Source organism: Ixodes scapularis, unplaced genomic scaffold (assembly GCF_016920785.2).
Source record: "Ixodes scapularis isolate PalLabHiFi unplaced genomic scaffold, ASM1692078v2 PGA_scaffold5__190_contigs__length_132052651, whole genome shotgun sequence".
Taxonomy (NCBI): Eukaryota; Metazoa; Arthropoda; class Arachnida; order Ixodida; family Ixodidae; genus Ixodes; species Ixodes scapularis.
Genome location: NW_024609880.1, coordinates 20,344,622 through 20,357,766, shown reverse-complemented (window position 1 = coordinate 20,357,766; position 13,145 = coordinate 20,344,622). Strand labels below are relative to the sequence as shown.

General features: G+C 45.3%; 1 pseudogene; it reads right to left on the bottom strand.

The window, feature by feature from the left end:
* The window catches only part of LOC120838211, a 58,663-nt pseudogene extending 47,093 nt beyond the window's left edge, over positions 1-11,570 (bottom strand).
* Between the last annotated feature and the right edge of the window lie 1,575 nt (positions 11,571-13,145).

Here is a 13,145-nt window from a genome sequence, read left to right as displayed (position 1 = left end):
TGGTGTGTCACAGAAGTACTCTTTTACGCGTCCCAGAAGAGAAATAAATTAATTAAGCGTTGGAAACACGATGGTAAGATGTCATCACCTCCGTTCCCAAGCAGCACGGCCATACTTTGCACTATCGTGCCAGTGCCAGCCGAAAGTCGGTTGCAAAATCGCTCAACTGTCCAGTTTTGCACCACCGTTTGATACCCGGCAGGTATTGCCGTACAGCTGTTTCGCCCCGGCCTAGCGTTCGCGCAATATTGTGCGAAAACTCTACGATGTGTCTGGTTCGTATTGGCCGAACGTCGTGCAAGTATGTGTACGTTGCATGTCATTTGTTGCATACCCAATCACTTATACGGACAAACAAATTTTTTTCGATAGCTCCCAGAAGTTTATTAAACAACTATCATTGCGCACAGCGCATTCTCAACATATTTACAAAGGTCGCACTTCTCTGTAAAACGAAAAGCAAATCATAAAATACAATTAACACTGTACTCATGCCAAGCAAAACTCATCACTCAAAAACCGCGGAGATTGAAAGGAAAGCAGGACGACTATCAGAATCATGCTTGCAGTGCACTTACTAATAAAAGAGCGATATCATGTAATCCTTGATAGATGCATAATCCAACTCAGGCACCCCACAAACACATTCGAGGATTCGAGGACTGACGTCTCGTCGTCGGCGAAGAGCAGTTTTTGTCGAAGCGTGTCCAACAAACACATCACAAGTATTCCACGAACTCCGGTGCAAAAAATGGCTGTTACCGAAAAATTGGCATGGACGTATTCCGATCGTTTACGACGAAAAAACACAGCCGCGTCTGCAATGCACGAAAGCAACGGAACACTGAAGAGCAGTTCGAAAACCGTACCTACGTGCCCGCTTGTTTCTATAACTAGGCAAACGGCGAAAACGACAGCCCCAGAGATCCCATCAGCGTGACAAAGAAAGTCACGTGAAAAATTTTCGTCCAAACGTTTTTGTCCTACGCGTCCTACGTAGAGAGGTCACGCTGGGTCACCCGTTTTGCTTTACCCTTTTGATTTGCTTAAAGCGGCTGTCGCGCTCGCTGACAGCCACACGAAAACACAAAAGCAGGTGGGGAGGATTTGCAAAAGGCGAGGTCGAAGGGGAATAAACAACACATAAAAGAAAAGGCCGGTTCTGCCGGTGACCTTGTCGCCTTGCCTAGTCTGTCAGCGTTCGGCTTCCATTGAGGGCCTCAGAAAGATGATCTCCTTTCTTGAGCGCGAAATGGACGGGGTGGTTATGTTTTTCGGGCTTGTCGCCATCCAATAGGCCTCAATTATTTCTGTCCCCACTCGCTCGCAGTGGCCTCCCATAACTGTTGTGCCGGTGAAATTAGGAGCGCAAAAATTCTCCAGAAGCCGGGCGAAGACATGATAAATGTAATAACAAAAACGGCTTGACATAACAAAAATAACAATTTAATTAAACGTTTCGCCTCCCATGCGGGAGGCATCTTCAGTAGAGCGCAGAGCGAGTCAGAGTCGCATAAAAAAGTTCGGCTATTTAGGCATAAAGTTTGTGTACACGTCCGGCAGGGGGCCACGGTTCTTGTTTACCAGGAATGAATCACTTCCGCGTTTGTCGTTCTGGATGAACCAAGATTCCAGCAGCTTCCTCGGTCCCCACCTTTTATCCCTCGCCTTGTCAAAGTCAAATTGGTGTCCTGACGCCCATGCATGGTCGACTATGTAGAGACAGAACGAGCGGGTTGGTATGGATAGTAAACTTGAGGAAGAAAACGAGAAAGGATGGACAAACACAAACTTCCCAATGCGTCCCAATGGAAGTTTGTGTTTGTCCGTCCTTTCTCGTTTTCTTCCTCAAGTTTACTATGGTCGACTAGTTCGGACTTTAAGCGGGTGGCGTTCGTGGAATTGACGACATCCCGTGCGTGTTCTTTTAGTCTTGTTTTTCTTTTTCGTTCCGTCTCTCCAATGTAGGAAGCGTCACATTCCTTGCACAGCACCTGGTAGATCACGACCCTTTCTGCCTCTGGCGGGGTCGGGTCTTTTGGCTTGGAGATAACATTGGCAATTGTTCTGTAGGGTTTGTATACAGTTCGTACCCCCAACGGCCTAAGGGCGCGTCCCAATGCCTCCGAAACCCCCTTAACGTACGGGATGCACACGACGTCACGTGTTCGTTCGGCTCGATCCGGGCGCCGACGGGACATTTTTTTCTTAACGCGATTGATAAACCGGTCGGGGTGGTTACGTTTCTTCAAAGCCTGCCGCACATGGCTAAGTTCTTGATCGCTAAGTGTTGAATTAGATGGGACTGTTTCTGAACGATGAAGGCAACGATCTTACAACTGATATTTTGTGTTGAGTAGGGTGATGAGAGTGGTAGTCAAGAAAGTTTTGTCTGTCACATGGTTTACCATATACGGATGTCTCACCTTAAAGAAAGATTCACTAATTCTATGGACACGTACATATAAAAACGGCAAGGTACTATCGGTTTCATGTTCGCAGGTGAACTGATTTGAGGGGTGGACAATATTCAAATTGCGGTGAAAATCGGCTACGTTCTCTCTGTTAGCTATTACAAAAGTGTCATCGACATAGCGACGGTAGAACTTCACGGGGAAATCAATGCCAGACATTACCTTTTCCTCAACATATTCCATGACGAGATTCGAGACGGTTACGGAAACTGGACTCCCCATAGGGCATCCGCTGACCTGATGATATATGTCCCCATTAAAACTAAAATTACACTGGTTGAGACAAAAACGCACAAGGAGTGTAACGTCATCAACAAGGAGGGTTGTGCGAGTAGACAACGACTGGTCTGCCAACAACCGGTCACGGGCGACATCAACCGCCAGGGCGTTGGGGACATTCGTAAATAATGAAATCACATCAAAGGGTACCATAGCCTCGTCCGGTAGCAGGGTCTGAGCGCGTATAAGTTCAACAAAGTCACGGGAATTCCGGACGCTAAACTCATTGTTTTCCGTAAGAGGGCTCAGAATCACAACCAGATATTGGGAAAGGCTGTAAGCGGATGAACCAATAACATATACAATCGGGCGTAGGGGGCTACCCGGTTTGTGAATTTTGGGGAGTCCACACATCTTGGGTGTCGCGGCGTCAAAGGAGAAGAGACAACGGTATAGGTCGTCACTGATGCGTCCTTTCTTTTTCAGCTCTCGAAGGTGGTCAACTAACTCTCTTTCGGACTTAGCAGCGGGATCTCTTGATAGCCTCACGAAATAGCGACTGTCATTTATAACTTCATACATCTTCTTCATGTAGTCATCCCTATCAAGCACAACGGTTCCTTTTCCTTTGTCGGCCTTTAAAATCATGATGGAGCTGTTTGACTTCAACTCATTAAGAGCAATGCGTTCTTGTTGATCTAAATTTGACCCGGCCGGTTTCGCATTGTTCAAAACACTGACAACGCGGCTTCTCGCGAGATTTACCCCTGTGACATCTTGCACAAGTCTGAGTTTCTTTTCAATTTCAATTATGAAGTCACGTTTCGGAACGTACCGTGGAGCAAGGGCATAGTCCAGTCCTTTGGATAGCAGAAATTGCAAGCCAGGGTTGGTAATAGTAACATAAGGTACGTACGGCAGAATTCCCTGCCATAAATAAAATGATTTGGTTAACGCCAATGTAACGCGAAATAGGTGTAAAGAGTTTTGCGATAGGAAGCATAAACCTAAAAAAAAGGAAAAAAAAAGAAAGAAAGACTGAAGGAAAGGAGAAATAAGAAAAAAATCACTGGTGACGTGGCCAAAAAAAAAAATTCTGTTCATGTGATTTTTTTTGTGAAGTGACCAAACAAAAAAAATATTAAATGAAATTAAAAAAAATAACACGAGAAAAAAAAATTATCCCCTGCCCGGTTTCGAAGCTAGGCCCTCTTGATCGTGAAACTAGCGCGCTGTCCGTTGCGCCAACATAACTTTTTTTTTCTTTCTTCATTGCAAGTTGCGCCAACATAACTCTGCCAGTAATGCTCACGCATTCTCCCATCATAGGAGAAAGCTTAGTTGCCTTCGTAGTTTTTCATGCACGTGTTATTTTTATTTGTGGCAAGAGTTCACGTCCAGAATGCTTTTAGAGTTTTCGAGCAAAACGAGTTTTCTTCATCCGAGTCACCTTCTAGAACCAGTAGACCTCACTGGGTCGTCCGGCTAATCAAGCAGCGTTTTTCAAATTCTCTAACGTGCCCGTCCTCGGATACGAGGTCGCCGTTTGACAAGCTTAACTTTCTTCCACCTTTTAGCCGGAACCCCCACGGCAGCTTTGTTCCGTCCCCACTCCCTCTCGAGAGGATGGCTCGCCCCGAGGCAAATCCCATTCTCTAGACGCTCTTTCCACCCAACGATGGCCCTTTCCCTCCCCGTCCCCCAGCTTCGGGAGAGAAGGTTCTTTTCTGTAGAACGTCCCGTTTGTACAGCGGCCTTTAAAGTTCAGATTGTCCTGTCTGTATCGTCCCTTTTGTGTCTCCACTTTTAATGTTTAAAAAGTATCAACATGCTAAAATAGTACAATTTCCGGGATTTTATTTTCATTCCCCAAGTGTGATGCGGGAGCCGCGCCACGGAGCCCCGGTCGTTTCCGCTCTTTGTTATCGCTAGGATTTGACAGTGCTCAATAACAATGCAAGACACACGCAGAGCGACGCTCGCTTTTGCAATGCGCCGCTTAATAATGATATCTCTTGTAGAAACGTGCGTACATCCGTCTTGCGCAGTGTTAGTTCAATGGCAGCACTTTCTGTAAAGGCGGATTCACACCGGGGATGTAAGCAGTCGCGCGATCCAACTAAATCGCATCGCAAAAAATAAAAGAAATAAAAAAAATAAAAGTAATTAGTTGGTCAATTTGGCGTGCGCGATGGGCGAGTCCAACGCCTTCGTTGGCGAGTCGCTTCTCAAAAACTCTCGCTCCGAACGCCGTTGGTTGGCTCGGCCTCTCCGCCATTAGAAAAACCCGTCACTTTTTGTCCGCGATGGTCGCTTTTGCGATGAAAGTTATGGCGCGGCTAGATCGCATCGCCGGTGTGAACGCGCCATAATGTCGAACCAGTCTCACGGCGCGTCCCGATATTGGCTTGTGTACCTACGCGCGAGTGCAACGTCTGGCAGAATTTGCGTTTGCAAAGCCTGCTCCAGCCGCGTCAAAACATTCAGCCAACCTTTGGACTGCAGAAATCAAGAGACACCCAAAATAAGATAAAGTTGCCAGCCGAATAAAACTTGATTTCTATTAAATTAAGATGAAGACCATCCGCGTACACCAAATACCTCATCAGCCGAACTCCAAGGCAGTAAGCCTAGTTCTGGCACTTGTTTGGCAACTTTGGCCCGCAGCTGCCAGATCACAGCCAAACTATCGGGAAGCGAAGCCTAGCTTGAGCGCTCGTTTGGTGATTTGGGCTCAAAGATGCCAGATCTCAACCGAACTACAAGGTAGTAAGCCTAACTCTGGCACATCTGTGGCGATTTTGACCCGAATGTGCCAGGTGACAGCCGAACTGACAAAAAGTGAAGCCTAACTTTGGCATTAGTTCGGCGATTTTGGCCCAAAAATGCCAAAGCTCTGCCGAACTACAAGGTAGTAAGCCTAACTCTGGCACACCTGTGGCGATTTTGGCCCGAATGTACCAGGTGATAGCCGAACTATCAAAAAGTGAAGCCTAACTTTGGCATTAGTTTGGCGATTTTGGCCCAAAAATGCCAAAGATCTGCCGAACTACCGGGCAGTAAGCCTAAATCTGGCATTTTTTAGGCGATTTAGGCCGAAGATGCCAGACGACAGCCGAACTACCCGGCGGCGAAGCCTAAGTTTGGCACTTGTTTGGCGAATTAGGGCCAAGATACCCAGACTGTTGCCAAGGGAGGTCAGGTTTGGCACTACTTTGGCTTCTTCGGGATTTTTAATGCCCTAAACTGCCAGACGCAAGCCGAGTTTCGGCCCAGAACTCGGTGCTGCCTGGGTATTTGCACACTGAACCGGTTAGCCACTTTTGTTTTTAATTATGTGAAACTTTATTCAGATACGGGATCACATGGGGCTTTTGTTTAGGCTTTACTTTTAGGTCCTGAGTACCAGTCTTGAATCTTTTCAAGCGTGTCTGGGAGAAACAAAGCAAAACGGAAAGAGGAAACGCCTGCTCTTAAAATTCGCTTGACCTGGGACTTACAGCTGTCAAGCATGGCATGGTGTCGAGACCTGTACAGTGCATCCTGGAGGCATGACGTGGCAATATTTCGTTTCACAAGTTTGTAATGGGCGGAGTAGTATCGCAGTATTTTTTTCTTAGATCGCGGGTTGTACCACCAAGACACATGTTGCCCGGTGAATTGCAACCTTAAATTAAAAAAAAAAAAAAACTGCAAGTGTCTTGGAATTAGTACGTCAGCTTTAGACCTGCAGAACAGCGCCTAAAAACGTCCATTACAATCTCTATAACCTTTTGCACTGAGAATTCTCCGACAGCTCTCAAAAACTCCAGATAATCCTCAACATATCTGTGCACCATGCAGACCTGTTGACACACTGCCGTTTTTATGGACCTATCAAACTTCGCCAGGTAAATATCAGATAGCGCCGGAGCGACGCTTAAGCCGATGCAAATGGTCTCTTCCTGTACATAGTAGCTTCCATCGAAAAGGACAAAGGCGGACTGCAGGTAGAGCTTAGGGACTTCCAAAAAAAAACCGCCGGTCCCCACTCCACTGGCATTTTGGAAGGCAACAACACTATTTTCTTCAATGCACTCACGCACCGCCAGGAACAAGACTTTGTGTGATGGAAAGTAAAATAGTTCCTCCAGATCGACTGAGAACGTCACCGAGTTGTCTGGAACGTATTATCGAGGGACTCTATGAAGGACTGCAAATTTTTGACCAGGAAAGTATCATGAAGCTCAAGGGCACTCAGATGCTTTTGCAGATAGCAGCTAACCAGCTTTTGCCAGGAACCCTTCTCCGTTACAATGGCCCGAAGAGGTGTACCAGGTTTATGGGTCTTGGCCGTAAAGAAGACCTTCAAGTTACCGGTCTTGCACTTTCTTATGCTGTTTTCCAAAGGCGACAGCTGAAGGCTATTGTGCAGTTTTAGAGCAGCCCTCTTGACCTTTCTTAGTTCGAGTGGAGTTGGTCTGAAATTTTTGCAAATGACATCTCGTCCTTTTAGATCCAGTATGTCCCTCGCCAGCACCACAAAACCCCCCTCTTTGTCTGACTGCAGTAATCCAAGATTATTACTCTGGCAAAAGGAGACCTCGTGTTTGCGCATCGCACCAGACGTTCCACCCCCTCTAGCGTGCGCCTGTAAATCTCCTCAGCAGGGGTTTTTGCAGACACGTCTCTCACTAAGGCTATAAGTTCATGTGGTTGCATGCGCGATTCAACACTGTATGAGGAGGGGAGGGTATGGAGGAGAAGGAGGGAAGCATATAAAGGGTAGTTTATCGCAAAATCGCAAACAGAGTAGTTTATCGCAAACAGAGATTTGTAAACGTCCTTCCTTTATATTCTCCAGTGCACGCATTTATTGCATAGTTCTTTGCATAAAAGTTGATCTCATTTTGTTTTACTCGCACAAAATATATTACGTCTTAAATGAGCCATGTAAATTCTGTAGTGAATTACCTTTCTACATTTTTGTTTTTATGTAATTATTGTTTACCAGTGGGCCAACACCAAAATTGCAGGTTTGTTCCGGAGCACTGTATAACAATAAGTTATTATTTTTTTCATTTTTTTTATTATCCTTTTTAAAGTGCCCAGAAGAACACGTTCTGTAGAAAGCGAACTATAATTTTATATACCAAGGATATTTCAAGAGCTCCTAGAAGACTTACACAATACACAGTCAGTGCAAAGATTAATAAAAGGTCTCAAGTGTGTTTGTCAACGGCCATCTCAAGACCATTAAAGAGGTAATTTTATCTTCTTTGTCTATGTGATGGTTTGAGCATCCCTGCTTTAGATTTCTTGGTAGTGTGGTTTCACACACTCTGGGCAATCATTTTGAATTCAATATTTTTACCTAAGTGTATCTGGTGGTCGGTTTCCCTCGCTGGCTACCCGACCCGATTGAATAACATGGAGCCAACGGTTTCAACATCAAGAAACTAAATTTAATTGGACATGGACGAGACGATTAAGAATACTAACAGAAGACCAACGAGCACCGGCTGCGCTTCAGTCCAGGCAAGGACTGCTTGTGCGCCACCTTTCCTCCGCCTAATCAAGCCAGAGCGCGCGATGTGCGCGTGGCCGCATTGATTCCGCCGCCACGCAGGAAAGTTTGCCATCTGTGCCACGCAGTCCGGCAAGTGGGCTGAGGAGCCGCCAGGTTGCCCACAATGTGAAAATAAAGTTTGCTTAAATTTGTGATTTCCTGTTTGTCTTCACGAGCGGCATGCTCATCAATGTGACGTTCATCATACAAGCCTTAGGCGGCCTTGATGAATCCTTGCCTGTACAGTGGCCCAATTATTTGATAATAGCAAGCGAGCGTCGACCGCGGGGACGGCCAGTGCCGTGCCGCGGAGGCGTGCGGCGATACGGGAGACATTAAGCGCGTGGGCACAAACCCTTTTCTAGTGGGAGCGTCGTCTGCTAGGCTATTCCGTTGATCGCACGCAGCCCCTGCTCCGTAGCAAAGGAGGGCAGGGCGCTTGCAATGTCCAAGTGCATTGCCGATACCTCCCTCCTCTTGGAATGCGTACACAATCCTATTGACGGTAGCCTGTTTAACCCGGACTGTTGTTCCTATATCCTTTTGCGTGATGCCGCCCATCGATATTCTCACAACACGTTCCCGTGTTTCTATAGGCACTCGAGGAGACATAACAATGTGCGCGCGCCCGCTGGTGAAAGAAAAGTGTGTCTACCCGGCTACATAGACTAGATGACGATAGCAAAAACGCAGTTTATAATACAAAACACCAAGCGGAAACCCTGTCTATACTACGTTTTACTTTGTGCTGTACCGCAGCAGACGCAACGAGCCATCTTGGCCAGTCCATCGCTAAAAGTGTGTCACGTGGCCTTTCCGTTAGGTACAAGTGCACGGGGAAGCGCGATGTCACGAGGTAGGGTGAAAGGACTGGATTGGTTTTGATGGCTCGTAGCATTTTCTGCGGTATATAGTTTAATGCATCGTTGCATTTAGTTTGTCGCGTCACCACATTATTCATTTTTGTTGGTGTTCGCAAAAGTAAACGCAAACATGAAATGAAAAGAAAAGTAAATGAAACTCGGTATGACGCGCGGTTTATGCCATGCCTAAGCAGTATAAAAAAAATGATGTTTAGATTTTAGCTTTAAGGGCGGTTAGCTATGACAGCAGACAATGAACAGGGGCTGTGTGGGGTCAGTGGAATAGCCTAGCAGACGACGCTTGCAACGGAAAGAGCTTCGTGTGCACGCGTCTAGTCTCTCCCGTGTCGCGGCATTTCTCCGCGGCACAGCGCTGGCCGTCCCGGCGGTCGACGCTCGCTTGATATTATTAAAAAATTGGGCCACTGCACCTAGTTTTATATGTTCGTGTAATAATAATAATAATATTTTTTATTTTCATTTCATTTCATTTATTTAGATACCTTCATAACACTATAAGGTGACGGGTCGGTCGAAGCCAGTAGAGGCTTGAAGGACAGAACCCAGCAAATGGAATGTCACAGATAGCACAGAAGAAGTCCGTAGAGCACACATTTAAAACATGTTTCGCACTATGTGAGAAACAGAAAATAATCACCCCACAATATCACAGCAAACATATTAGATACAAGATATAACACAACAATACAATATTGAAATTATACAATGAATTAAAGCGTAAAACTGTTCAATAGATTTTTAAATTTTTTTTTTGTAGCTTCAAAGAAGTGGTCGGGGAGTCTGTTAAAAATGTATGGCACATAATAAGAGCGCTCTCGCTTACCATATCTTGTGAAAGTCAGATAAGTCAGATAATAAAAAACTATCGATTTATTAGGTTTAAGAGTATCATTACTTAAATCACGAATGACACAAAATTGTCCTTTCGAACGAAACTGGTTAAGCACAGCATCTAGTTCAGCAAGAAAGAGCGAAACATTTTCTGAGGGAGGCCTGTAAACCGCTAACAAAAATAAAGAAAAACCTCACAAAGAAATTTCAACAGCCAGTGTTTCTGTATTGACAAGAGATATGCTCAGAGGCGATAGTAACCATTTATCTTTAACGTATATAGCAATCCCACCACCTGTACCATGATCACGGGTGTAAAATGACTCCTTATATCCATCGAGAATAAATTGATTGCATTGCAAAGATGACACACCAATTTCAGTTAGAACAAAAACATCTATCGACGCGGTAAAGGTATTAATTACTGAACGAAACTCATCCCAGTGTTTACGCAAACTTCGAATATTTGCATGAGTAAGTGTTAAAGAGTTATTAGAAAGAGGGCCCAAAAGGCCGGATAAATGAAATAATGTCTGGAACAGAAAAACAAGTTGTCATGTTTTACACCAATAGCAGAAGGTCGTTTTTTGTGTTGATTCGTATGGCTGGTGCGCTTACGACTTTCTTAGCAAAAATCTTAGAGTTCTTTGTCCACACAAAACGGTATACGTTTTCTTTAGCCCCCGTCCTCGCCAGCCAAAAAAGCTCCTTATTCGCAGATGTAAGGTTGTCATTGAAGTATAACTTTGGTTGGTTTTCTGATTGGCACAGCCTGTGAAGTCTACCACGCGCCGCCATCCAAGCGTCTTTTAGGGTGACAGAGGCGAAGCGAATCAAAATAACCGGAACTGAGTCCGGCTTTTTGGTCAGACGGTGAATTGCCAGGATATCTGACGACTGAGGTGTTAGGAGGTTAAGTGGCCTAGCGAGATCGCTTATGACCTTCATTAGATACTCACTATGAGAGAGCGGAAGACCATGCAGTTCCATTTGGGAACGACGGCTGTACTGTTGCATGTCATTAAGCTCGTCTTTCAGTCTCTGAATGGTCTCCGACTGCTCTCTCATTGTTGCCTTAACCGTGTTAACCTCCTTTTGAAGTTCTTTAACTGCTTCCTCATTTGTCATAGCCAGAGCGAGCACGGAATCGTACTTCAAGCTAAAAGAGTCAACGGTCGTTTGTAATCCTTGGACCGTGTTGCGAAGCTCTTCGACAGCTGGTTTTAAGGCCAACAACTGATCAACCTTAGATGGAAGAGGCAACAGCGTCTCCGCACTTGACCTCAATGAAAGGAGCTGGTTAAGAGTGGCATTGATTTATGCCAGCTGACTGGTGAAAGGTGCATAATCTACAATCTCCTCCCTGCTGCCGTCGGTACGGGAGGAGTCATCTGCTGAAACGTCACTGCTAAGATCGGATGGTCTGAGGGTGGCGCCGGTACGGCAAGTGGAACACTTCCAAGTGTCTCACCTGACAGCGCCCATCCCCGCGTACGTCCCATCTGCGACGCCGGATCAGGACTTGCCAAGATGGTAACCCCTTCGACAAGACGCACACGTCAGGGTTCTGCCATCTGCCGGCAGAGCGCGAACACATTTGGCACAATCCATCATTAGGGAAGGCGAGTACACAGCGATAAGGCGACACAGACACCAGTCAATACGCACTTCTCGAACAAGTGTAGAACGAGATGAGTCAAGGTTGTATACGTACACTCCACGTGGTAGTTTTGTGCTGAGCTCGAGCGCAGTTGCCCACCCGTGAAACTGCACGACACAGAGAATCAATAGGTGGTACCTGAAGGAACGGGCTTGCGGTCCTCATAGATCCTGCCAGCCGTAATCAGAACGGTTGCCGTACTTCTCACCGCCATATCTTCTTGTCACTCAGGTCGAACTATAATAATAATAATTATTATTATTATTAATATTATGATTATTATTATTACTATTATCTACCTTTCAATAAACGCGTTTTTACGCCCCGTGTGGGAAAGTCGCTTGCTCAGGCTCTTGATTATAGTGTGCTTAGATATGTTAAAACATTCACCAAACATGCAGTTTGGTGAATGTGCTGAGTCATAGCAGAAATATATTGGCCGTATTATGAAAGGTTTGTTCAAAAGTGTTGGAAATAACTTTGAGTTTTATTTTTTTTTCCGGAAACATGTATGTTTCAGGCTTTGGAGATGCCGATATCCATTTTCTTCTTGTTCAATGTATCGCCCTTCGCCACTTTTGGTTTAGCTACTTTAGGCGCCTCTTCTAACGCCTAAAGATCTGCGCAGCTGAGATCACTTTGAAGTCCCCCATAGCTTTAGGGCAAGGTGAGGCAAAATAAGATAAACATTAATTTCAGCAGTAGCTTTTATTTTGCTTTAATAATTAAAAAAAAAAACAGAACATGGGGACATTCTAAGATGTCTTCATTTTCTGCTCAGTAAATAATACTTAACTGGTGCGAGCGCAACATTAAAGAAAGCTCCAATATCAGAAAGCCACACAATGTATCATTCTGACCCGCCTTACCGGGCAAAACGAGACAACGTGGGACAACAACCAGGGAAAGCAAGATTGTGCAGGAGACACACTTAAAAAAAAGGATATTCATTCAGTATGTACAATAAAGATATTTGAAAGGCACTGTGCGAGCTCAAACGCACTCTTTATGAGCGCACTCCTTGCATCCCATTCACTCCTTTCATGCTGAATGCGGGGCTGCTGGGTTCCAAAGTTCTTTCCATGCCAGACATTCCCAGTCTCTTGTGGTGTGCATCGCAGTGTCTGCAGAACGCTCGGGCACTGCGCTCTTGTTCAGGGGTTGATTAATGATCTTTTTCTTCGGTTTCGCGACTTTTCTTTTACTTTAAAAGGTCAGCTGAACTTAGGAAATTAGAATATAGAGAGAAAAAGAGACAGGCATGCCGCTGGACTACCAACTGTGGTTTAATACTTCCTCCTCTTTCTGAACCATGACTTTAATATATATATATATATATATATATGTATTAAACCACAGTTGGAAGTCCTGCGGCATGGCTGTCTCTTTTCCCCCTATATTCTATATTTCCTACGTTCAGCTGGCCTTTCATAGTGTTATGCAGCAACAAGCTCAACTACAGTCTGTTACTTTTTTTTTCTTTGAAAGACGGGAAAAGGGGGGGGGGGGGTAGAGGGAGAGGAACGCCG